Here is a 27,967-nt window from a genome sequence, read left to right on the forward strand (position 1 = left end):
TACTTGAGCAGTACTGTAAAAATGGCAATTATAAATAATTATGAGTGTTGAGGAGGTAATATGAACACAAGTTCAAAGCAGTAAAATAAAAATAAAAAAAAAAAGACAGACTTAGGTAAGCCATCTATCAACTCAGAGAATGCTGATGCTTTGTTGAAAGAGAGCTTTGTCTTACAAATTAGGCACTTATAAAAGTAAGTAAATCCTCAGCCTTGAGGAATATACTGAAGCAGGAAATTCCCCTGACCCCCTGACAGGTGGGAACTGCAGTGCAGGCACTGGAGCTAGCCAGCTGCTTCCGTATCGGCAGGGGCAAACTCCACTCACTGGAACCTGTTGGCGCTCAACCCTAACCGGGAAGGAGCACGCAGGTGAGCGCTTTTGCGTGCCAGCTGGAACAAAACTCCGTGAGCCCCACGGAAGCATCTAGCGGGGAGTACCTGTGACCTCCAAAGTTCCAGACAGCAAGTGTTACAGTGGGAGGGACCTGGTGCGAGGTAATTGAATCATACGGGCGGCTTTTTCCTGTGCAGTTCTCGTGATAGTGAGTAAGTATCACGAGATCTGACGGTTTTATAAAGCGTAGTTTCCCTGTACAAGCTCTCGCCTGCCGCCATGTAAACATTTTTTGCTCCAGCTTCGTCTTCTGCCATGATTGTGAGGCCTCCCCAGCCATGTGGAACTGTGAGTCCATTAAACCTCTTTTTCTTCATAAATTAGCCAGTTTCAGATATGTCTTTATTAGCTAACTTTCCTTATTAGCTAACTTTCTCAGTGAGCGTCTTATTCCAGTTATAAAACTACCTCTTGTTCTGAGGATACAAAGATAGGATAATGTTAACTATTTCTTTGCATAAGGCAAGTGAAAAAATACAGATGACCTGATATCTTCTATCTGCCGACTCTCTCTACCTTTTGAAAGCTCTCTTTCTGTTGTTTTAATAGCATTGAATTGATACGCCATTATTGTGTCTATTCCTTTCACAATACCCTTTAAAAAAGTCATACTTTTAACTTTTTCCAGTGCCGTTTTTGTTTTGCCGAACCTTAGAAAAATTAATAGTTTACAGTAAATTAGGTGGAGATGCTAGAACATCTGAGGCAAAATATTGAGAATGGGTTTTAAAGGCTACATAAAAATATGCTAAAATGGATTATGTTAAGAACAGATAATCTACGATTTAACTGTATCCCCACAGAGAACTTAAGAGAGATTCCCTTCACTAAAGTGATAAGATATATGTCATGCCACTGCCATCAAGATTTCAGATAAAGCAGGAGAGGTAAATCTTCCCCAAAATTCAGTCTACTGCCATCACAGGTGCAGAAAATATATATTGTCTATGAAATACAATTGATGTTCATCACATATAATCCTAATTTATTTTACCTTGCCTTTTGTGTATTCCAGTAGACTCTATTTAAATATTTCACAATGACAGAAGCTATGAATAAAAACAAAATTAATTTTATTTTTCATATTTATATTCCATTTATTTCTAAATAGGATATTGTAACTTAATATAATTTTTTAAAGATGCAAACACAAACATCATTAAATTGTTTAAAAAATTCAGGAAAAAATTAAAATACATGGAATGAAAAAGGCACCTATACCAGGGATAAAGATCTTACTTAAAATTAGTTGTGAGTACACTAGTGGACAACAAAAAAGAGATTACAATTGGATATGTTGCTCTTGTTATTCAAAGTAGGAAGCCCATTCTTTCTGTGGATCAGTCTCTTAGTTTTCTATCACTGTTGTAGCAAATAGTCAGAAATTTCATTGTTTAGAACAACACAAACATATTTTCTTAAAATTCTGTAGGCCAAAAGTCTTGGTAGGCTCAACTGCTTCCCCTTTTCCAAATCTCACAGGACTATAATCAAGGCATCAGTTAGCCTGGGCTCTTATTTCAAAGCTTTGAGAGAGAATCTTCTTCAACATCATTCGTGTTATTGGCAAAATTCAGTTTCTTGCCAGCATTCTGGCAAAAGATCCTGTGCTATCCTGGCAGGCTATTGGCTGGGAGACCTAGCTGCTTTACACCACCTGCATTCCTGATCGCTTCATCCTTTCATTCTTCAAATAAGCAATGTATGTTAAGTTCTTAAGCTTTAAGTCTCTCTGACATCTCTTTTGCCAAATTTCTTCTTCTCCAGCTGGAGATAGCTCTCAGCTTTTAAAGGTTCCTGTGACTAGATTGGACCCACTCATAAATTTCAAATTAATGGTTTAATTTTAGGATCTTCAACCTTAATTACATCTGCAAAATTCCTCTGTTCAAGAAATATTATGTATTCACAGGTTCCAGGAATTAGGGAGTAGATATCTTTAAGGGGAAATTCTGCCTACCGTAGGGAGAAACTTGGAATGTCAAGCTCTCCTAGTACCAAAATATTACCAAACACACAAGCATATGCTTTTCAAATATGACTTAAGTGGGGTCATAGTAATAAATGTAATAATATTAAGCAATAATGTCCTTAATACCTCTGAAATTATTTAGGCATACTTCATTTCCTTTGGCAATTGTAAATTCCCAAGCAATCTGGTTTCATAATAATAAAATGTTTTACCCAGACAAGGGTAGTGTAGTTGCTTCTAGAAGTAAATTGTCTCAAGATATGTTCATATTGTACTTTCTTTAGACAGTGGTTCTGATATAATATTTTCTGACTTTTGATAGAGGCTAAAATTAGGTAATTTTTTTCTAAAAGTATTTAATTAGGGCTTGGGATACTGGTAGTTTTATATTGTGAATTGAGAGATTTGTTCACTTTGCAATTAGATAAACAGAAGATGAGTTTGAGCACCCATTGCATTTTTCTCTTCCTCTGTCAATAGAGTTTGGGAGGTAAAATCCCTCAAATATCAGGTGAACTCAAAAGAATGTCTTTTATATTTAAATTGGTTGCATAAATTCATGTATATCAAGTGCTTGAAAATTAGCTAATATTTTCTTTAATATGATGAAGGTGCCTCATTTTCATTCTTTCTAAATGTACTTCAGTTGCTGAGAGAATTTTAGTATGCTGAGTGATAGTTCTGGCCTTTTGGCAAATCAGGCATATCCTGAATGTAATGATAATCCCCACCCAGCAGGTGTTTCTAACTGAATACAAACAAAATTAACTGTGTGCAAATGTTCATATAATTATGGTTTGACAAGATGTAAGATAAGACACTTTATTTTCCTTATTGTCAATAGGCAGATTGCAGACTAATTTAGTGATTTCAAAGACATAAACAACTAATTTTTTAGGTGTAAAAAACCTAAATCAATGTTTGAGGCAACTAAATAACTAAATCAATACTTTGAGTTAAACATTTTAAAATATTTTTATATTCTTATTTTCTTTTATGTACTATTAACAGGTTTGGAAATATTGTTTCCTCTTCTTAAATATACACAGTAATACATATTTTGGTAGTTTATTCATCTTAAAAATAATGAAAGAATACAGTATTTATTCTGAAGACATTGCATATGCATATAGTTATATGAATATGTATTCTTTTTCAATATTTTCCGATACTCCAAGTCTCATGACTCGTAGAATAAAAGTGAAAATAAAAACTGTTGACTAATGTGATTTATTCCTGTTTGCAAATTTGTAGATAGGAAAGCCTCTCAAATGCTTATCAGCTCCAAGAATAAATAAAGAATATCGAGCTCCTATTGCTCCATATTCCAACCCCCCACAAGCTGCCATCTGTTACACATAGGTACAGCTTTCTAACATTAAGTCTCTATGAACTGGATGCTTATGTTTTATAAAATAAATCGTGGAAAGAAACCGAAAATGGTTAGAGTCTCATCTCTACCACTGACAAATGGGCTTCATTTTTCCCTTTTCTCACAGCAAATAACAAAATATCCTCCAGAGAGTTGTGCTAAATGTTGCCTCTGGTCATATGTTGCTTAGTGTGTAGGGAGCAGCCGCAATGGAGTAACAACATTATCTGCAGGTGTTATTTTGTGTTCTAAAGTGTTCATTTCTTATTAATTTATGCTAAGTCAAATTTGCACTGAAATACGAAAGTACTAAATACTGAATTTAGCATTTTGAAGAATATTGAGGAGTATAAGCAGGATGTATATCACAATCGTTTTTATTAATAAAATAATAGTGTTTATCTTAGTTCTTATATATAACTTTTTTAAAGTAACATGGAAGCATGAGTACAGTTAAAACTTTGAGTGACCATTTTCAGAAATAAAACTATATTTAGGTACATGGAAACCAAAATTTAGACTTAAAGTGAAAGATAGGATTTGGATTATCTAGTTTCGACTGAAGAAAGCGAGCTGATCCAGGCTGCCATTTACTTGAACTACTCTTTGTAGGCCTCAGACTCACGTTCAAAAGTGTTCCACACAGCTACTGGGTACAATTGTCTCTATTTAACCATGCATGAAGGAGGGTCATAAAAGCATGGGATTTAGTAAATCAGTATGCTGAGTCATATGTTGCAATAAATTGCATATAATACGTTAGTTGAAATATGCAGTGCACAGGTGGGGATGTATATAATATACATAAAAACTATGTAATATATACCTACATGCATACATACGATATTACAGCAAAATTCGGAGCTATATTGCAATTGTTTTCCCCTTATGCATTTGAGGAACTCTTTGGTCAGCATATGGCTCTCTCATAAGGTCTCCCTGCCCTTTTTTTTTTTTTTTTTTTTTTTTAACGTCCAACCCTCCTTTGCATTCCCACCTGGCCCAGAACCTGTGCTCATCCTGTACTTAAGTAATTACTGCATTCATTCAATCTTTATCCCAGAGTTTTTTTTTTTTAATTGTGCAGAGTTTTCACACTACCTACAACTTCTGAAATGTTCTATCTACAAAGCATGAAGGATTCATGTCTGTTTATTTTGATCTAGCAGTTTCTTTTTCTGTGGCACTGAATAAACTTATAAAAATGCAAGATTTAAAAAATATGATTCAATTTTTCTCAAGATGGTGAAAGCGATATTTTCTTTAGAATTTTTTCCTGATGGATATTATGTATAAATCTCTCTGATTTTACATGGCAAAAATAAGGTTAAGTTAAAAATTACCTGAGAGAATCTTTGAATTTATGACTTCTGGGCTTAAGTTTTATTGCAACATCTCCACATTTCAATATTTAACTATTTCTGGGCCACATAAAGCATGTGGACAGGTACTTCTGATATATTTGCTGTGTTGTGGGGGAAAAACAAATCTCACCATTTCCTTATAATTGCCGCAAAATTTTAGTTTAAGAAATACTTTTAATAAAAGTAGTCTCCTTCCCAGATTAGTAAATGTATTCTAACTAAAGGGTTTTGTGTGTGTATGTGTATATGTATACACCTACATATACATGTATATATATATATACATGTATATATATATACACACACACCTTTAGTTAGTCTATGTATATATATATATATGTGAGTTATAGTCAGTTGAACTCAACAAATCAAATGATTGAATGTGCCCTATCTGCCAGGTATTTGATAATATAATTGAGAGTGAATACAGGGAAAAATAAACTATACTTACTATCTCAGAAAGTCCATTTTAATTGGGAAGTAAAAAGGTAGCCACATAAACATGTTACATATTGATAGGATACATTTTGGTGGTGTTTGCTAGGTGCTGCAGTTGTGGAATTAGCAGCTATTAATTTTATCCTAGGGATTGAAGATACTGTTAGTGCTAGTTTTTGAAAACAACTAGGGAATTTCCAGCTGAATTTGATAAGGATAATACAGGTAATAGAAATAGTATTGTCAGAGAGCTTTGCAGTGCAAAGTTTCTGTGTTCCAGTAATGTGTCTGTACAAGAACAGAAAAACTGTTGTGGATTCAAATTTGAAACTGTTTGTAAGCCTGAACAAATAATTTTAAGCAGAGGCATTCACAGTGTGATTTATTTTATAAAGAGTGTTTGGGATCTCGAATTGCAGAATGGATAGTTTATATTAGAAAAGTATTTTAACAGTTCAACATAGGAATAATTGCAAATTGAACTAGGGCAGAAATTGTGGGGGGAAGATAGGTATGTATGCACTTATATGTACAGATGTGCATAACTCCTTGTTTGGATGATGGGACACAACACATGGGCACTTGCATAGATGAAAAGCAAATTCTATGTTACTTTCAACCCCAAAGGAGAGAAGACTGCCTGGCAGGTACACAAGTGGCTCACCCAGAGACAGGGTAACTTCAGGATGGAGCTGTAAGAGATAGGTAACGTGTGGCAAGTGGGGAGAGTTGAGTGAGGTTTGGTGTCTGGCTTTGGCGAAATTGAGGAAAGTGTTTGTGACTGAGCATGTGAGAGCCTGATAAGGGAGCTGGTTGAGGTAGGCCTCCTCCAGCCAGCTGGAGATCTGAGTAGAACAAAAAGGCAGAGTAAGAAGGAATTCCTCTGGCTTGACTACCTTGAACTGCGATATAGAAATTCTCCAGCCTGCAGACTTGAATTGAAACGTTGGCCCTTTTGGGGTGGAGCTTTCTAGTCTTTAGATTAGAGCTTTCTGCATCGGCTCTTCTGGGTCTCCAGCTTGCTGACTGCCCATCTTGGGACTTCTCTGTCTGCATCTCTCTTATATGTATACTTAAGATTTGTTGTTAAATTTTACACACACACACACACACACACACAATTGGAATCTGTTGGTTCTGTTTTTCTGAAGAATCCTATTACAGGTCCACATGGGAAGTACTAGATTTTGGCAGAAGGAGAAGTAAGGAAAAAGTATAGAAATAATATTTAGGAAGAACCATTACTTCATAAAAGATAACCATTTATTCAAATATTTTCTTTTATTTCTGAATCCATCACTGTGGGAAATCTGGAATTCTGCATTTCACAAGACAATGAGCTTTTGTTTGCCCTGGAGAAATATGTAACTTTTCACAGGCTTTTCCTATTTTAACATATATAGAGATAGTTTTTGGAAATTTAAGAACAAGAGTGGACCTAAGTATGAAAAATACATACAACTTTTTCTTTAGTTACTCTTGATACTTTTCATTGTTCAGGTTTTATGTATAATAAAACCTTACTTTATTTTCTTTTTAGTTTTCTTCCTTAGTTTTGCTATTGCTATAGCACAGGATAAAGAGCTTACAGAATATACATTGATTGGTTATACAATTTAATTAATTTTTCAGGAGTTATGATTATTATAATCGTCAAAGCCTTGGGCTCAAAATAAAATAAGTATTTTAATTTTTAAATCTACGTTTATTTTAAGGAATCAGTGGCTATGATTAATTTAATAGTACTCCTTCAATTATAATAATATTTTGTTACAAAGCTTACATGTCCTTTCTTTAAGCCAGCTCTTTTTATGTTATTAATGTTAGAACATTTTAAGTCAATAATTTCATTTGCTAATATTGGTTTATTTCTAACAGCATCCATCATTGTTTAACAGTCTGTTGGAGTGTTGCAAATTTATGAATTTTTATTATGAGGGCTCCTTTTGGCAACAGATAATTTTTTGTTAACTATCATCAAAAAAGATAGAGGTTTTCTTCTTTGAAGAACAATTTGCATTTTGATAAAAACAATGTGTCATAATGGATTACATTTATTTTATATAATGTTATAACTATTAGGGATGAGGTTTTTATAGAGATTATTATAATAACTTTGCTAGTCATTGATTTTTATTCAGTAATATATGTTGTCTTGTGTGTTTGTGTGTGTGTATTCATTCCCATGGATACTTGTCCTATGGTTGTAAAAACATTAATGTCAAAATGCATGAGTTGAATTTAAGACATGGAGAGACTGCAATTGTAGTAGCAATTAATTTTGTTCACTATATATTCAAATATGGTCACCTCACTGAATTCTGAAAATATAATAGAATTATCCTTCCTGATTCTGATGTAGGTGACTACAGTCATATGATTAGTTCTGAAAAATTATAAGTGCATAAAACATCTCACCTATAGGAAAGACATTTACTTAATAAGAAGAGCTTCAAGAACGTTCTTTACTTACGCCACAATATCTGGCAGAATTTGTGATATAGTTAGTAAACAAGCCCAGATACCTAAATGACTACAGTGAGCACAGGAGCCACCACCCATATACAAACTTACAACTGACATATTCCTTGAGCAAGTAATAAACTTTTATTGTATCAAGACATTGTTATTTTGTTTGGAGAATATTATAGAATAATCTCTGTTATCCTGATTTACATAACACAATTCAATTTTTTCATATGCACGTAAGAATACAGATCATTAACATGGTTATTTTCTATGAAAAGTATAGTTCAGGTTTTAATCTGATACTTGAAATAACAGTATGCCTTTGCCTAACTAAATATAACTTGCTTTTTTATCGTCAGTGAGGATAATGATTTTTATTGCTATAGTTCTCAAAATACAAAGCAAGAAAGAATTCACCGAGTCTGTACTTAGTTCAGGAAATATGTTGAAGAAACATAAGGGGGCCAGGCGCAATGGCTTACACCTATAATCCTAGCACTTTGGGAGACTGTGACGGGTGGATCAGTAGAGCTCAGGAGTTTGAGACTAGCCTGGGAAACATGGCAAAACCCCTGCTCTACAAAAAAATACAGTAATAATAATTATAATAATCTGGGTGTGGTGGTCTGCACCTGTAAGTCCCAGCTATGTGGAAGGCTGAAGTGGGAGAATCCAGGCCCAGGAGGTTTGGGATGCAGGGAACCATATTCCTGCCACTGCACTCCAGCCTAGGTGTCAGAGTGAGGCCCTGTCTCAAAACATAAAAAATAAAAAAAAAAGGGTAACATGAAATAGGATACTGTTATTATAAAATGTAACACAAACAAAATAAGTCCAGATGAGATTATAATAATATGCTGATATTGATAACAATTATAATACCAGCAAATTATATTTATTAAATATTTAAAATGTGCCTGTCACTATACTGTGATTTGCATGTTGTATCCCATTTATTCTCATAGCAATCTTGTCATGTAAGTAATAATATTATCTCAATTTTTTCAGAAAATAAAGCCAAACTAAGGTTTAGTGTGGTGTTTTGGGCTAAATTGTGTCACCCCAAAATTCAGAACCTCAGAATATAATGGTATTTAGAGATAAGGTCTTTCAATAAATGATTATGTCAGAATGAGTCTGTTAGGGTAGGGTCTTAACCCATATGACTGGTGTCCTTATAAAAACAGGAGGAGACACCAGGGATGACACACATAGAGGAAAAGCCACATGTGGACCCAGTAACAAGGCAGCCATCTGAAAACCAACAAGAAAGACCTTATGGGAAACCAGCCCTGCCTGCACCTTGATCTTGGATTTCTAATCTCCATAAATATGAGAAAAATATTTATATCAAGTCACAGATCTGTGGTATTTTGTTATGGCAGTCATATGGCAGTTATATTATTATCTTTAACTATAATAAGATAGAGGTAAAGATAACTTACGTGAAGTAACAAAAATAGTAAGTGACAGAGACAGCATTTACATCAGTAGTGTTTAACATTAGTTTACACTTGCATCCCAAGCACACATTGCAGTTTGGATATTTCTTTGTGGTTGCAACCTTTTTTGCTTAGCCTTTTTGTTGCTTTTGTAACAGTTATTGTTCAACGATAAAATTGCCATAAGCCTATTTCACCATATTATAATTACAATTTAGATCACAAATTCACTCCCAAACATCTGTTGAGAACACATTGGATGTCTGAATTAAAATGACTTAAGAAACACAGTTTTATGGTATGCGGTCATCTGACTTAGTTTTCCAAATGGTTAAAAATTCCTTTAAAAAGATGGGAACTATGCAGCTCATAAATCAACACAACATAGGTGAAAAATTTCCAAAGGTGATTAAATTTTTATGCACATTTATATAATTTAGCACATTAGTATTCCTATTTCTGGGTAAAACTCTCCTGTGGGCTTTAAACTGCTTAGTTGGCATCATCAAATTAAAGACCAAATTAGTACATATTAGCAGTTAGATTCTTATATTTAAGGTCAGTGTCTTATTTCTTGTATAATGTTAACAAACTTACAATGATTTGTAAGTCTTTGCTTGCATAAAATGCCATTAATAGTAAAGAATATTCTATAGCTCAAATGATATTGAGAAATATTTTGGATTTATATTCCAATTTTATATTACCAAAGGCTAGATGGTATAGATTCCAGTTATGTCATCTATACATGGTGCATCATTATTAACTTAAAGTAGAGCTAAAGCAAAACAACAGTAACAGAGGCACTGTTTGTAACAGTGAAAACATGGCCGGGCATGGTGGTTTATGCCTGTAATCCCAGCACTTTGGGAGGCTAAGGCAGGCAGATCATGAGGTCAAGAAATCGAGACCATCCTGGCCAACATGGTGAAATGCCATCTCTACTAAAATTACAAAACTTAGCTGGGCATGGAGGCATGTGCCTGTAGTCCCAGCTACTCAGGAGGCTGAGGTAGGAGAATCGCTTGAACCCGGGAGGTGGAGGTTGCATTGAGCTGAGATTGCACCACTGTACTCTAGCCTGGCGATAGAGCAAGACTCTGTCTAAAAAAAAAAGAAAAAAAAAGAAAAAAAAAAACGGTGAAAACATAACCTTTCCTTCATTACTGAAGATCTATCAAAACCAATTGTATATAATGCAAGCATCTATAGCAAAAGTTTACTTTTGTTTAGACATATCTAAACCAATCTAATAAAAGTAGCAATGTTTTGTGATAGAGACAGATCACAAATTTAGATATTAGAAATTGTTGAGATTATTGGGTAATTAATTAATTTAGGAACCCTAGCTATCTTATACATAAATTTTAATATGTATTATGATTTATCAGTCATTTAAAAATGTTTACTTTTTGAACTCAAGATAATTTGTGAGCAGCATCAGAAAGGAGGAAACTTCTTTGTCCTCTTCCTTTATAATAATTTCTTCCATTTGGTTTTCTACTTGTATTTACAAAACATTTATAAATCATCCATTGCTTCATAATGGCTTACAGAAGCAATGATGAAACTGTGACAGGATAAAATTAACAAGATTTTCTCATAATATAAAACGAAGCTCCATTGTGTGCTAGATTGTTTTTGTCTCAATGTTGTGATTTAACATAAATTTTAAACACAGAACACTATTTCAAGAATTCTTCTCTCATTCTGTAAACAAATTTGAAGAGGAATGGATTAGTCCATTCTCATGCTGCTAGTAAAGACATACCTGAGATGAGTAATTAATTAAAAAAAGATTTAATGGACTTATAGTTCCCCATGGCTGGGAAGGCCTTACAATTATGGCAGAAGGGGAAGAAGGAGCAGAGGCATGTCTTACATGGCTGTGGGCAAGAGAGTGTTGGTGGGGGAAACTGCCCTTTATAAAACCATCAGATCTCATGAGACTTACTTACTTTTATGAGAACAGCATGGGAAAACCTGCCCCCATGATTCAATTACATCCCACCAGGTCCCTTCTATAATGCAAGGGAATTATGGCAGCTACAATCAAGATGACATTTGGGTGATGTCACAGCCAAACCATACCATTGTCCTTACATTTCAAAACACAATCATGCCTTCTCAACAGTCCCCCAAAGTCTCAACTCATTCCAGCATTAACTCAAAATTCCCAGTCCAAAGTCTCATCTGAGACAAGGCAATTCCCTTCTGCTTATAAAATCAAAAGCAAGTTAGTTACTTCCTAGATACAATGGGGGTACAAGCACTGGGTAAATATACACATTTCAAATTGGAGAAATCGGTCAAAACCAAAGGGGCTATAGGCCCAATGCAAGTCTGAAATCCAATAGGGCAGTCACTAAACCTTAAACTTCCAAAATGATCCCATTTGACTCCATGTCTCACATTCAGGTCATGCTGATACAAGAGGTAGTTTCCCATAGTCGTGAGCAGCTCTGCCTTTATGGCTTTTCATGGTACAGGACCCCTCCTGGTTGCCTTCACGGGCTGGCGTTGTGTCTGCAGCACTTCCTGGCACATGGTGCAAGCTGCTGTTGGAGCTACCATTCTGGGGTCTGGAAGATGGTGGCCCTCTTCTTACTGCTCCACCAGGCAGTGCCCCAGGGAGGATCCAACCTCACATTTCCCTTCCACACTGCCCTAGCAGAGGTTCTCTATGAGGGCTCTGCCCCTGTAGCAGACTTCTGCTTGGGCATCCAGGTGTTCCCATACATCTTCTGAAATCTAGGCAGAGGTTCTCAAACCTCAATTCTTGACTTCTGTGCATCCACAGGCTCAACACCATGTGGAAGCTGCCAAGGCATGGGGCTTGCACCCTCTGAAGCAATGGCCTGAGCTGTATGTTGCCCACTTTTAGTCGTGGCTGGAGCATGTAGGTCACAGGACACCAAGTCCCAAGACTGCATACATCAGGGAGCCCCTGAACCTGGCCCAGGAAACTATTTTTCCCTCTTAGACCTCTGGACCTGTGATGGAAGAGGCTGCCTCAAATGTCTCTGACATGCTCTGGAGACATTTTCTCCATGGTCTTGGTGATTAACATTTGGCTCATCATTAATTATGCAAATTTATGCAGCCAGCTTGAATTTCTCCTCAAAAAATGTGGTTTTCTTTTCTCTCATATCATCAGGCCATAGAGTTTTCAAAGTTTTATGCTCTGCTTCTTGTTGAATGCTTTGCCGATTAGAAATTCCTTCCAGCAGATACTAAATCATCTCTCTCAAGTTCAAAGTTCCACAGATCTCTAGGGCAGGGGCAAAATGCCACCAGTCTCTTTGCATAGCAAGAGTGACCTTTACTCCAGTTTCCAACAAGTTCCTCATCTCCATCTGAGACCACTTCAACCTGGACTTTATTGTCCATATCACTATCAGCCTTTTGGTCAAAGCCATTATACGAGTCTCTAGGAAGTTTCAAACTTTCCCACATTTTTCTGCCTCTTTGGAGCCCTCCAAATGGTTCCAACCTCCACCTGTTACCCAGTTCCAAAGTCACTTCCATGTTCTTGAGTATCTTTACAGCAGTGCTGCATTCCTTGTGCAACCAATTGACTATATTAGTTTATTCTCATGTTTCTCATAAAGACATACCTGAGACTGGGTGATTTATTGGAAAAAAAAAAGGTTTAATGGACTCACAGTTCCACATAGCTAGAGAGGCCTCACAATCATGGTGGAAGGTGAAGGAAGAGCAAAGACATGTCTTATGTAGCAGAAGGCAAGAGAGCATGTTCAGGGAAACTGCCCTTTATAAAACCCATCGGTTCTCATGAGATTTATTCACTATCATGAGAACAGGATGGAAAAATCCCACCCATGATTCAGTTACCTCCCATCAGATCCCTCCCATGACACATGGGGATTATGGATAGCCAGAATTCACGATGAGATTTGGGTAGGGTCACAGTCAAACCTTATCAAGGAATTGAATACAAAGAGATAATATACTAGTTATCATACTTTTGTGTGTTTACATAGGCAATATGAATATTTTCTGTTTATCTTTTGCATTTAGGTGCTTATCTTTGATTTTTTTTACCAGTTTCTTAAAATTACATAAGTAATACACAAAAATCATCTCCAAATTATAAAAAAGATTCAAATTGGTTGACATAGAAATGTGTGTTTTCAAAGGCCAGTTCACCTTCTTTTCATCTGTAACCCTCTCTTATCCCTAAATAAATTATACTGTAAGTTGTTGGTATACCTACATGGATCTCAAATGTGGACAATTTTTACCCCAGAATAATATTTGGCAATGTATAGAGACATTTTTGATTGCCTTATATAAATAGAGGGGGTGAAGAAAACCTCTAGCGTGTATTAGCCAGAGATAATGCTCAATCATGCAGTCCTCAGGACAGCCCCATCACAAAGAATTATTAGTCCATATGCTGGTATATATCATGCCAGTCTTTCTCTGGATCAGCTGCATTTACACATATGCACATGGATGTTTTGTTGACTGTGGTATGTCAAAATTTAAACACGTATCAGGCACACAGTAGATAAAACTCTTCATGCTATATCCATATGAATGAAGGTCAATCATTCATATTGATAGAATTAATAAATTTCTTGACAAAGCTCTTTAAATACATGTTATTTTAGATAAAAACTAAGAGCTCAATTTTGTAAAATAGTCTTCTTAGTGTTTTAGTTTTTGAATTATTAAAAAAAACACTGTTGAATTTTTTTTTAATAATAAAGCTCAGCTTTGCTACTACTTCTGGACTAGTCTATTTGCCAATTCTGAGATTTCTCAAATTTATGAGTCACATTAGATAATTTCCGCTCTTTCAATTGTTCTAATTTGTTTTATTATCTGATCCAAATGCCTGAATCTCAATGGATTTATCATTAGCTCTTTCTAACTCAGAAACTCTTGTGAGAGAGATGACAGACATATCCTAAGATTATTGTGTTGCACTGAACAAGGGCATGATACATGGTAAATAAATGAATGAAAAGAGAAGGAGCAGAGAGCTATTTTGGGGTCTCATTTATACTCTACTTATATAATCTTTGATTTCTAGTAACAAACTGATGAAACATATTTTAAGTAATTTATAAATGTAAAATTCGTTTTTTTGTTTTACAATTTTAGCTACAACACAGTAACTGTTATAATAGTTAAAACTTTTTTGCACATTAGAACCTTACTTCTTTAACAGTGAAAAGAATTATAATTATGTCTTTTCATTTCTATCAGTATTTCATTGCAATATGTCCTGAATTTGACAGATGAACAATCATCTCTTTTTTTATTAATGGACTTTGCAGGAAGCAAATTAAGGGCATTTGAGTAATTATAATAACTTGATACATTTCTAATTTGCTATAGAATGTAACTCATGACTTGTATCTGAAAAAAAAGGAAGGAAGATAGACAAAAGATAGGAAAGGAGGGAAGAAGGAAACAAGGAAGGGAGGGAGGGAGGAAGGAAGGAAGGAAAGAGAAAGAGAAAAAGGAAGGAAGGAGGGAGGGAGGGAAATAATCTAATGAGAAATGGGAAACAATAGTATCATTAACTTTTTAAATTATACTTTAAGTTATCTGGTACATGTGTAGAACGTGCAGGTTTGTTACATAGGTAAACACGTACCATGGTGGTTTGCTGCACCCATCAACCTGTCATCTACATTAGGTAATTCTCCTAATGCTATCACTCCCCCAGTCCCCTGGCCCCCAACAGGCCCCAGTGTCTGATGCCTGCCCCCCCGTGTCCATGTGTTCTCATTATTTAACTCCCATTTATGAGTGAGAACATGCGGTGTTTGGTTTTCTGTTCTTGTGTTAGTTTGCTGAAAATGACTGGTAATATTTAATAAGATGGGAGAGATGGATGTTACCTATTAAGATGCATATTGTTTTCCTCAAGGAATATTACCTTTTGAGCATTTTGCACTGTGGTCCAAAAATGGCTCAAATTCATCTGTTTCTTGCTGAATCCCAGCTTTGCATGTGTGTCACTAAATCCATGAGGCAGCAATTCAGTGCTAATGAACTCTTCTGGTGGTTACTAACTGCTCTATAAGCATTGCAGGTAGACCATAAATAAAATTTTACCATTCAGTTATGAAAGTAGAAAAATGAGAACAAAATAGGGAGTTTTCAATGAAGCTAAAGTTAAGAGGAGTGATCTTCATCTGTTCATATACATTTGCAATTTTACAATATTAAAATAGCTGTGTATCATTGATATTTTATTATTTTGCTGTCCTTACTTTTCAAAACAATATATTGTAAACCTGTACTAGTTCTTACAAGTCTCTTGAAAAATTACGGTTTGTGATACTGTATTTAATAGTCTATCAGGCCATGGTTTGCATTAATAAAATATACCAGGGACCCAGGGACACTACACTGCACCTCCTTTGTGTCTCAATTACATACCATGTGTAAGTCTTATTGCATTTGTATAAGTTTATTTAACAATTTAAGTTCTAAAGATATTACACAATTTCATAGTGCTCAATTTTAATACATTTCAAATGAAAGCAAAAAGGAAAAAAATGAATCCTATTAGAATTTTATTCTGTTCATATATGCATACTCACAATATAATTAATATTCTGAGCATTATTCATTAACTAGGTGGCCAGTATATTATGGACTCAGATTTCATTTAAACTTTGAGGAGAAAAGAAAGTTACTTTATAAATAATAGCATTAAATAATGTTCATAGGAAATATAGCTTTATTAAGGTATTCATAAAATATAAATTGGACCTCTCTAAGACGTTTATTTCCTGTATAACTCTTACTACACCAATTCTTACTTTCCTGTTGATTTTTTAAGCTATAGTTAAAATACATAGGGAAGGGCCTCAACATGACTGACTAAAGGCACCTAGCACTCGCCTTCTCTGTAAAAAAGGACCAAAACAGTGAGTAGATAATAACAAGTCAAATAGTAGATAATAACAAGTCAAATAGAGAGTATAACACTGAACACTAAAATTCAGCAGGGAAGTGTCAGGGAACCTCTTAGGCAGAGAAGCAAAAGGAAGTGAAGCATCCTCCCAGGCTGGGACCAGCTGTGAACCAGAAGAAACCTTCCAGTGCAGAAAATATGTAAGTGACAGATCCCAGTAGTTCACATTCCCACTGCAGGCTACTGTGGTACTAGCCACAGAGATAGCCTCAGCCATCATTGTCTGGGACCAGGTTAGGGAACTGCCACACTCCCTAGGGAGAGTCCACACAATAACATGGTTCTAGAGAAGGAATTTGTACTGGGTCCCGCACACTTCCCTGAGACACAAACAACTGCAGCCTGGTGCCATTTAGAGAGCCCAGCCCCCACCAGACTACATCCTGCCCTGGGACCCAAAAGGTCCCTGCATCTCCACATCCTTGGATCCTCATTGACATCTCCCTATATCTACCCAGAAAACTGTAGCATCACTGCACTGGGTGGGCCAGTGGTGCAGATGAATCTCCAGCAGTCTAGCCCATGCAGTTTCGTATAGCCAAGGGAATTTGTGGTGAAACTCAGTAAGAAGACCGTCCCTGGGACAAAGGGAGCTGAAGCACATGCCTCCCAGAGCCTGAGGGCAGTGTGCACAGGAATACTGCCCTTGACAGCAACCCTGGCCCCTCCCAGCTGTAGGGCTGCCACATATCTGTACAGGCTTTCAGAGGGCCTGGGGACCTGAAGCTCAGGTACTTTCTGTGGACCTAAGAACAGACCTGTCCCACCCACCATTGCTCCCACTGAATCTCACCATCTGGGGGCCTGGAAATCAATACCTCTTGCCAGCCACAGCTGGTGCTTGCCTGCATCATCAGTGAGCCTGAGGACAGGCCCCCTCTGACCAGTGCTGCCCCTACCAGTGCCCACAAGTGTCGTCTAGGAGCCAGGAGATTGACTCACCCCATGTACCACAGACTGTACCAACATATACCATTGGTGGCCTAAGGCTCAGGCCTTTTCACCACTGTGGATGTGAGGCCTAGATATCAGCCTACCCTGCCTATCACTGCTGATGCACAAAGGTGCACCATCAGGAGACCTGGAAACAGATCCAGCCTGCCTGCTGCCAGCACCTGAGAACACTGGTAAGGGACAAGAGAATTGACATGTCATGCCTACCACCACCTGCATCGTGATAAACTACCATGGGGATGCAGAAAAAGACCACTCCTCTTGATGCCTTTCTTGCCAGTGCCTGTGTGCATTATCTGGGAGCTTGGGGTTGATCTGACTTCCCCGACTTCCATTAGTTCCCATGCATGCCTTCTGGAGGCCATTGGACTTCGCCATCCAGTCTGCTCATGCCTACACACATGAGCCACGGGGCTGGGGTTTGACAAAAACATCTTCCACAGTCTGTGTGCATGGTAAGGGGCCTGAGGGCAGGCCCAGCTCACCTGGTGCCACCCCTGCCAGTACCGGCATGTGTCTTCTAGGGTCCTAGAGGTCGACCTGTCCACCACCACTGTCATCTGTGCACCCCTAACGAGAGCCTGGGGATGGACCCGCCAAGATTTCTGCTGCCACTGCTGCTGGCATGTTCCCCAACAAGCACTACCTGGAGGCCTGAGGATTGGCACACCACTGTTATTTTGATCACAGATGCTGTATAAGCTGCCTAGAGCTTGTCCAGTCTACTGGTGCCTAGAGGATCTCTCCAGCCTACTGGTGCCAATGCAAACGCTTAAGAAAGCCACCTGGAGGCCCTCAAAATGGTCTATCTCTGCCTGCTATCACCAGTACCCATGTATACTGCATACACAAGGGCTGACATGCTCAGCACACTACTGCCACCACTGGGTCCTGAGGACTGGCCCAGCTTGTGTCGCCATCCTTAGCAATGTCCCACCACAGTCTCCACTAACAACTGCAGCTGAAGCCACTGAATAACTCACAGGAACCACTGATAGTGATTACAGTTAAAGAAATCATACAGAGACAGCACTACTGCATGCACTGAAAATCAAAGCCAAAGCATCGTATTCAATCAACATAATAGATACATCTGTAGAAAGTCTTTCCCTATGAAAGCCATTCCATAAATTGGAACAAGCAACTGTTACATCAGATGCAGATTTCAATGTAAGGACACGAGAAATAAGAAAAAGCAAGGAAACATGACACCTCCAAAGGAAAAAAAGTATCTATCCAGCAACAGATTTCAACAAAAAAGAAGTCTATGAAATGCTTAAATAATAATTCAAAATAATAACATTAAAATAACTCAGTGTGATACAAGAGGACACAGATAAAAAATACAAAGAAATCAGAAAAACAATTCATAATCTGAATAGGAAATTAAACAAATAAGATATATATCATACAAAACCAAACAGAAATTCTGAACTTGAACAATTACATAAATAAAAATACAAAAGGAGCTTCAATAAGACTAAATCAAGCAGAAGAAAAACTGTTGAACTTGAAAACAGGTATTTTGAAGTAATCTAGTCAGACCAAAAAAAATAAAAAATAAAAAACAATGAAGAAAGCCTACATGACATATGAGACTCCACAGAGAGAACAAATGTTTGAGTTTGGGCATTCCAGAGAAAGAAGAAACAAAGTCATAGAAACCTGCTGAATGAAATAATAGCCAAAAACCTCCCAAGTCTTGCAAGAAATAAAAGCATCCAAATGCAGAAATTTCAAATAATTCCCAAATAGAATCAACCTAAAAATGTCTTCTCCAATGCACATTATAGTCAAACCATCAAAAGTCAAAAACAGAATTTTATAAACAGGAAGAGAAAAGCACTAAGTCACATTTAAGTGAACCCCCATCAGACTAACAGGGTTTTTTTAGCAGAAACCTTACAGGCCAGCAGAGAATGGGATGATATACTCAAAGTCCTGAAAGGAAAAAAAAAAATCAACCAAGAAGCAAAGAATACTATATTAGAAAGCTGTTCTTTAAAAATGAAGAAAAACTCCTTTCCAGACAAGCACAAACTGAGAGAATTTGTCACAAGACTGATCCTACAAGGAGGGAATCTTGGTCCTTCCTAAGTGAATTCTACATCTAGATGTGAGGGCCAGTATTTGCCATCATGAAATCACATGAAAGTATAATACTCACTTACAGAGCACACACACAGATACACAAATTTAAGAAAAAAATGGGCTTAAATATTACTATTACAGAAAACCATCAAATTGCAATAAAAAGCAAAGTGAAAGAAAGGAACAAAAGATACACAAAATAATCAGAAAATAATTAACAAATTGACAGGAATAACTTTTTACATATCAGTAATAACCTGGAATGTAAATGGATTCAATTGCCCCCTAAAAAGATATAGATTGTCTGAATGGATTAAGAAAAACATGACCCAACCATATGCTGTCCAGAAGAAACTCATCTCATCTATGAAGACAAATAAAATGAAAGTGAAAGGATGGAAAAAGATATTCCATGCAAATGAAAACCAAAATTTAGCAGGAGTAGCTATATTTATACCAATAAAAGTGACTTAGGTCAAAAAGAGTTAAAAGAGACAAAAAAGGTCATTATATAATAATAGAGGTATCAATTCAGCAAGACTGTAACAATTGTAAATGTGTAGGCACCCAACACTACAACATCCAGATAGGTAAAACAACTATTATTAAATTTAAAGGGAGACATAGACTCCAATACAGTAATAGTTGAGGACTTAAACACTCCACTCACATAATGTGTCAAATGCTGTGGGTGGAGTGTTGGAGTTTGAACTGAATTTTAGACTAAGTAAACCTAACATTTACAGAATATTTTATCCAACAGTCACAGAATACACATTGTTCTCATGAGCATATGCAGCATTCTAGCAGGATAAATCATATATTAGGCTACAAAACAAGTCTCAACAAATTTTTAAAAATCAAAATTTTTTCAAATATTTTCTCAGACTACAATGCAACAAAACTAGAAGTCAATAGTAAGAGGAACTTTGAAAACAATACAAATACATATAAATTAACCAACAGGATCCTGAATGACCACTGGGTCAATGATGAAATTAAAAAGAAAATAATTCCAGAAACAAATCAAGAAAAAACACAACATATATACCTCTGGGATCCAACAAAAGTAGTGCTAAGAGGGAAGTTTATAATAATGAATGCCTACATAAAAAATACAAATATGTCAAATAGACAACCTAGCAATGCACCTCAAGGAATTAAGAAAGCAAGGAATTAGAAAACCAAATCCAACATTAGTAGAACGAAAGTAATAACACATATCAGAGCAAAACTATACAAAATGGAGACTAAACACCAACAAAAATACAAAGGATCAATAAAACAAAAAGTGTGTTTTTTTTGAAAAGTTAAAATTGGCAAATCACTGGCTAGACTAACAGAAAAAAAGAAAACTCATAAACAAAATCAGAAACAAAAAAGGGAACATTACAGCTCATACCACAGACATAAAAAATCATTAGAAAATATTATCAACAATTATGTGCTAACAAATTGGAAAACTTAGAGAAAATGGGTACATTCCTGGATATGTACAACCTACCAAGATTGAATGATGAAGAAATAGAAAATCTGAACATAATAAGTAAGGAGATTAGATCAGTAATAGAAGTCTTCCAACAACAACAAAAGCCCAGGACAGGATGGCTTAACTGCTGAACTCTACCAGACTTATAAAAAGGAACACTAATCCTCCTGAAACTATTCCAAAAATAGAAGAGGAGGGAATACTTTCTAACTCATTTTATGTGGCCACCATTACTCTGATACCAAAATCAGACAGGTACATAAAATAAAAGAACTACAAGTCAATATCCCTGATGAACATAGATGCAAACATCCTCAACAAAATACTAGCAAACCAAATCAGCCAACACAACAAAAGGATAATACACTATGATCAAGTGAGATTTATGCTAGAGATGCAATGATAGTTTAACATATGCAAGCCAGTAAATGTGATACATCCCATCATCAGAATGAAGGACAAAAAAAGCATCATATCAATAGATGCCAAAAAAGCATTTGATAATATTTAACATCCCTTCTTGATAAAAACTCTCAGCAAACTGGGCACAAAAGGGGCACACCTCAACATAATAAAGGTCATATGTGACAAACCCACAGGTGAAATCATACTGAAGAGAAAAAGGCTGAAAGCCTTTTCTCTGAAAAGGATGCACACTTTCGCCATTGTTACTCAACATAGTACAAGAAGTTATCGTCCATGAAAACAGGCAAGTGAAAGAATAAAAGGCAACTGTATTAGTTTGTTTTCATGCTGTTGATGAAGACATACCTGAAACTGGGAACAAAAAGAGGTTTAACTGGACCTACAGTTCCTCATGGCTGGAGAGGCCTCAGAATTAAGGCAGGTGACGAAAGGCACCTCTTACATGGCAGCAGCAAGAGAAAAAAGAGGAAGAAGCAAAAGCAGAAACCCCTGATAAACCCATCAGATCTCGTGAGACTTATTCATTATCACAAGAATAGCATGAGAAAGACTGGACTCCATCATTAAATTACCTCCCCCTGGGTCCCTTCCACAACACCTGGGAATTCTGGGAGATAAAATTATTTTATCAACTTGAGTGGGGACATAGCCAAACCATATCAGCAACCAAATTAGAAAAGAGAAAGACACATTGTCCTTCTTTGCAGACAATATAATATATGTAATATATATATATATATATATATGGAGAGAGAGAGAGAGACTCTACCAAATTACTCCTAGAACTGATAAACAATGTCAGTCAAGTTTTGGGATACAAACAAGATAAACATACAAAAATACACAGTGTTTTTTGTTTCTTTGTTTGTTTGTTTGTTTTTGAGATGGAGTCTCACTCTTGTTGCCCAGGCTGGAGTGCAATGGCACTGTGTTGGCTCACTGCAACCTCTGTCTCCTTGGTTCAAGCAATTCTCCTGCCTCAGCCTCCTGAGTAGCTGGGATTACAGGCACCCACCACCATGCATAGCTAATTTTTATATTTTTAGTAGGGATGGGTTTTCACCATCTAGGCCAGGCTGTTCTCAAACTCCTGACCTCAGGTGATCCTCCTGCCTCGGCCTCCCAAAGTGCTGGGATTACAGGCATGAGCCACGGTGCCCAGCCCAAAAATGGATAGTGTTTCTGTACATCAGTAGTAAACTAACTGAAAAATAAATCAAGAAGACAATTCTGTTTACAATAGCTACAGAAAATAAAATAAAATATCTATAAATACATTTAACCGAGTTAGTGAAATTTTTATGCAAGGATAATGATGAAACATGAATGAAAGAAATTAAAGAGGACACAAACTGAAAGATATCTAATACTCATGGGTTGAAATAATTAGTATTGTTAAAATGACTGTAATACCGAAAGCAATCTACAGATTCAATGCAATCCCTATCAAAATACCAATAATTTTTTTTTCACAGAAACAGGAAAGCAGTCCCAAAATTTGTATGAAACCACAAAAGACCCTAAATAGCCAAAACAATCCTGAGTTAGAAGAATAAAGCTGGAGGCACCACACCACCTGACTTCAAACTATTCTACAAAGCTATAATAACCAAATCAGCATAAGATTAGTATAAAAACAGACATATAGACCAATGAAACAGAATAGAGAATCCAGAAATAAACTTATATATTTACAGCCAATTGATTCTCAGAAAAGGCACCAAGAACATGCACTGAGGAAAGGATGCCCTCTTTAATAAATCGTACTGGGAATACTTGATGTCCATATGCAGAACCATGGAACTATTCACCTATCTCTCATCATATACAAAAATCAACTCAAAAGAGATTAAAGACTTACATGTAATATCTGAAACTATAAAACTACTAGGAGTGAACACAGGGAGAAACTTTTAGGGCATAGATCTAGGCAAAGATTTTATGGCTAAGATTTCAAAATCATAGGCAAAAAAAAAATAGACAAATGTAACTATATAAAACTAAAAGTCTTCTGCAAAGAAAAGGAAATCAACAGTGAAGTGACAACCTGTAGAATGGGAGAAAATATTTGCAGACTATATGACAAGAAATGAATAACCAAAATAAGTAACTCAAACAACTAAACAGCAATATCATGACAATAAATAATATAATAATAATAATTCCATGAAATAGTGGCTAAAAGGTCTGAGTAGACATACAAATGGCCAACAGGTATACGAAAAAACACTCAACATCACTAACCATCAGAAAATGCAATTCAAAACCACAAAAAGTTATCATCTTGCCCCAGCTAGAATGGCTATTTTCAAAAAAAAAAAAGAAAAAGAAAAGAATCCCAGTAAGGATGCAGAGAAAAGGGAACTCTTATACATTGTTATTGGGAATATGAATTAATATAAATTATTACAGCCTTTATGGAAAACAGTATGGATGTTTCTCAAATAACTGAAAATAGAATGACTACACGATCTGGCAATACCACAACTGGGTATTTATTCAAAGGAAAGGAAATCAGCACATAAAAGGGGTACATGCACCCTCATGTTTATTACTGCACTATAGCTGAAGTGTAGAATAAACGTGTCCATCAATGAATGAATGCATAAAGAAAATGTTATATGTATACATATGTGTGTATGCATATACCCACAAATATATACAATGTATTTTATATATACAATGTATTTTTTAATCCAGTAATAAAATATGATAAAATACTATCATTGGAAGCAATATGTATGGAACTAGAGGTTATTATGCTAACTGAAATAAACCAGGCACAGAAAGACAAATGTTGCATGTTTTCACTCATAGTTGAAAGCCAAAACATTTGATCTCATGGAAATAGAGTGTAAAATGTTGGTTACCAGAGGCTGGGGAGGGTGAGAATGAAGAGTTGTTTAATGGGTACAGACATGCAGAAGAAATAAGTGCTGGTGTTCAATAGTAGAGTAAGATAACTCTAGTTAACATATTATATTGTATATTTTAAAATAGCTGAAAGAGAATATCTGAAATATTCCCAGTGAATTTTCTTTTCTTTTCTCTTTTCTTTTCTCTTTTCTTTTTTTTGTTTTCTTTTTTTCTTTTCGTCTTCTCTTCTTCTCTTCTCTTCTCTTCTCTTCTCTTCTCTTCTCTTCTCTTCTCTTCTTCTCTTTTTTCTGTTCTTTTAATGGAGTCTCTCTCTGTCGCCCAGGCTGGAGTGCAGTGGCACGATCTCGGCTCACTGCAAGCTCCACCTCCCGGGTTCACACCATTCTCCCTCCTCAGCCTCCTGAGTAGCTGGGACTACAGGCGCCCGCCACCACTCTTGGCTAATTTTGTTTTTGTATTCTTAGTAGAGACAAGGTTTCAGCGTGTTAGCCAGGATGGTGGGCTGCACCTGATCAGTCTGCATCAAACCTTCCCTAATTAAGAAATCTTGGCCGGGCATGGTGGCTTGCGCCTGTAATCCCAGCACTTTGAGAGGCCGAGGCAGGCAGATTATTTGAGGTCAGGAGTTCGAGACCAGCCTGGCCAACATGATGAAACCCCTTCTCTACTAAAATTACAAAAATTAACCGGGTGCAGTGGCTCGTGCCTGTGGTCTCAGCTACTCGGGAGGCTGAGGCTGGAGAATCACTTGAACCTGGGAGGCAGAGATTGCAATGAGCCAAGATCGCGCCACTGCACTCCAGTCTTGGCAACAGAGAGAGACTCTATCTAAAAAAAACCAAAAAACAAAAAAAACAAAAGAAGTTTTGGCTGCACCAAGTTGCTAGATGTGTGTGTTATTATTTTGACCACTATGTAGTTTAGTGAAGATGTTCAGTAAACAGATGACCAAGTTTAATTTTATAATTTTCAAGAGTATTATCCTGATTCTAGTATAGAATTATCCTAATTCTAGTATTAGAATTAGATTTTAGCAATATCTATTACTGTTCTTTGTTTGCCATTTTCCTATTGTACTATTGCTACATTTAGTGATATAAGGCCATCTGGATTCAAATTTCTAATTATTTTCAACATATATATTATTTTCAGTGTTGCTTTTGGTAATACATTTGAAATGATAATATTGAGCTACATGAAAAATAAATATGTGATTATTCTATCTTTTATCAATTGCATGGATTAAATGTAGAGAAAGCTCATGACTAATCCCATTATAAAAGATGAGAGAAATAAGAAATACATGCTTAGTGTATATAGGAGATAATGGGATATGGTGTTTATTTTAAAATATTTATGTACCTGTATTATTCACTACATATGATTACATTGATACCTCAAACAAAATGTGTGAATATAATTGAATAAAATTATATCTAGAGGGAATTCATTTTCTAAAGTGTGCATAACGAAGCGTGCTATGTCAAAACATGTAAAATCATCACAGTGTACTTCAGAAACTTCCAAGTATTGAATATACAAAATAAAAAACATGAATTTGTGCTGTTTTTAAGCTGAAGGCTCTTATCAACAAAGGTTTTCAGTTATTGCGGGAGAACCCTTTCTTGTTACGGTAGATCATCTTACTACATGATGGTATTTTATCTTTCTCTCTCTCACTTGACCTTATAGGGAAATCACCAGTAAGAATATACTTTTTGTGACAATGTAAATATTATCCAGTCAAGATAGTAAATGTTCATTCCTTAGCTATGATTGCCAGAATTTTCTTAAACTAAGATCAATGTGTGGAATGTCATCAGTATATAAAATCTTACTAACTAATAACTTGGAAAGACCATGATTTCTTTGTTTCTATATTTGATTCGTGGACGTTTACCTTCTCATGTGCAATCTTGGTAAATTATAAAGTATGTTTAAATGTCATTTTTCTCATCCATAAGCTAGGGATACCATTGTCTCCCTTGCAGTATTGCTGTGGGTATGAAGACTGAAATTGAAGTTGCTGACATTTATAAGGCACATATGATGGCTATTACATTTTTTATATTTCCATTTGGGGAAATGTGATTGATGGGGAGAATTCTTCTTTTTCTTTCTTCTTCTTCTTCTTTTTTTTGAGAAGAGTCTTGCTCTGTCATCCAGGCTGGAGTGCAATGGTGTGATCCCGGTTCACTGCAACCTCTGCCTCCCGGGTTCAAGCGATTCTTCTGCCCCAGCCTCAAGAGTAACTTGGACTACAGGTGTGCGCCACCACACCCAGCTAATTTTTGAATTTTTAGTAGTGACAGGGTTTTACCATATTGGTCAGGCTGGTCTTGAACTCCTGACCTCATGATCTGCCCACCTTGGCCTCCCAAAGTGCTGGGATTACAGGTGTCAGCCACTGCGCCCAGCTGACAGGGAGAATTCTTCTGTTAAGACTTCCCTGAAATTGAAGATAGGCTAATTGTCCCTTATGTGCTCACTTACCACTGGTGGAAATATCCCTCTTTAAGACCTAATATAATATACTTTATGTCTTTCTACTGATAATCAGTAAGTGCTTGGAGGATAGCAAATGCATTTTATTAAAACTTTTACTCCCAGTACATAGCAGATTGCTGAAATCACAATTGTTAAATAAATGTTTGTTGCCCTGCACTAAAATGTGTAAGACACTTGATGAGAAAATTTAGAAAATATTTTAAAAGACTTTTTATGTGTCTATAGAATATTTAACTTAAAAAGATCCATGTGTTTGCTTTATGTGTCAGAGTTTGTTATGTACTATGCTTTTGTATCTTCATGGCTTTTTTTTTAAATCTAGTTTTCAAACATAAATAATTTTCTGATCTTTTTAAGTGAAATATTTAAAATACATTAAATATGTTTTGACATTACGATTATTTGTTTACACATGGTTAAATAATATCTATCTGAATTATTATGTGAATTATTCTTTGACAAGTGTTGATTCTTCATCTCAAAAGCCTAATGAAGATAGTATATTGATTGGTTCTCTGGTCTTAAATGATAATCTTTCAATAGTAAATTGCAAAGAAGCTTACTGATATTTCTCTTGCATCAGTTAAATAATAATTTCCAGTAATCAAGCCATGGCTAATGATGATGGAAGTAACACATTTATGCAACAAAAATTTGCACATATTTCTTCCAGAAGCCAATAAGCAGTTACATGAAGCAACATAAAAGCAATTTTTTCCATCTTTCAAGCAACCAACAAAATTAAATTTCATTGTTATTATTTAATAAAAATAGTAATATTTGTGACTTTATATTACAGTTGGTATACTAATCTTTTAGTTAATAAATTTACAAGCTTAGTGGGAAAAACAAAAGCATAAACAAAATCTGTATGCAGTATGGAACTTATTAGATACATATGACCCGATTCTAATTTAAAAACTGTAATGCGATTGAAATAATACCCAACATAAAGCTTATGATAAAACAAATGCCTACAATTTTCCTTTAGAAAGTAAAGTGCATGCAGTTATTGAAAAAAATGGACTGTTTACACAGAATGTTAACTGTTCCTTTTGCATTGTTTTATCAAAATAGGTGATAAGCCCCATTGTGTGTTGTTCCCTTCTATGCGTTTATGTGTTCTTATCATTTAGCTCCCACTTATATGTGAGAACATGCCGTATTTGGTTTTCTGTTCCCGTGTTAGTTTGCTAAGAATAATG

The 27,967-nt window shown here is 36.0% G+C and overlaps 1 long non-coding RNA gene across 1 annotated transcript in view; it reads left to right on the plus strand.

Annotated features, from left to right (window-relative positions):
• Positions 1 to 597: 597 nt before the first annotated feature.
• The window catches only part of LOC131381705 (uncharacterized), a 275,443-nt gene continuing 248,073 nt past the window's right edge, over positions 598 to 27,967 (plus strand). The window contains exon 1 of the long non-coding RNA XR_009210592.1: positions 598 to 684. This is a non-coding gene — a long non-coding RNA (uncharacterized LOC131381705). The remainder of the gene's footprint in view (positions 685 to 27,967) is intronic.

The sequence above is a fragment of the Hylobates moloch genome, unplaced genomic scaffold (assembly GCF_009828535.3).
Source record: "Hylobates moloch isolate HMO894 unplaced genomic scaffold, HMol_V3 SCAFFOLD_17, whole genome shotgun sequence".
Classification (NCBI taxonomy): Eukaryota; Metazoa; Chordata; class Mammalia; order Primates; family Hylobatidae; genus Hylobates; species Hylobates moloch.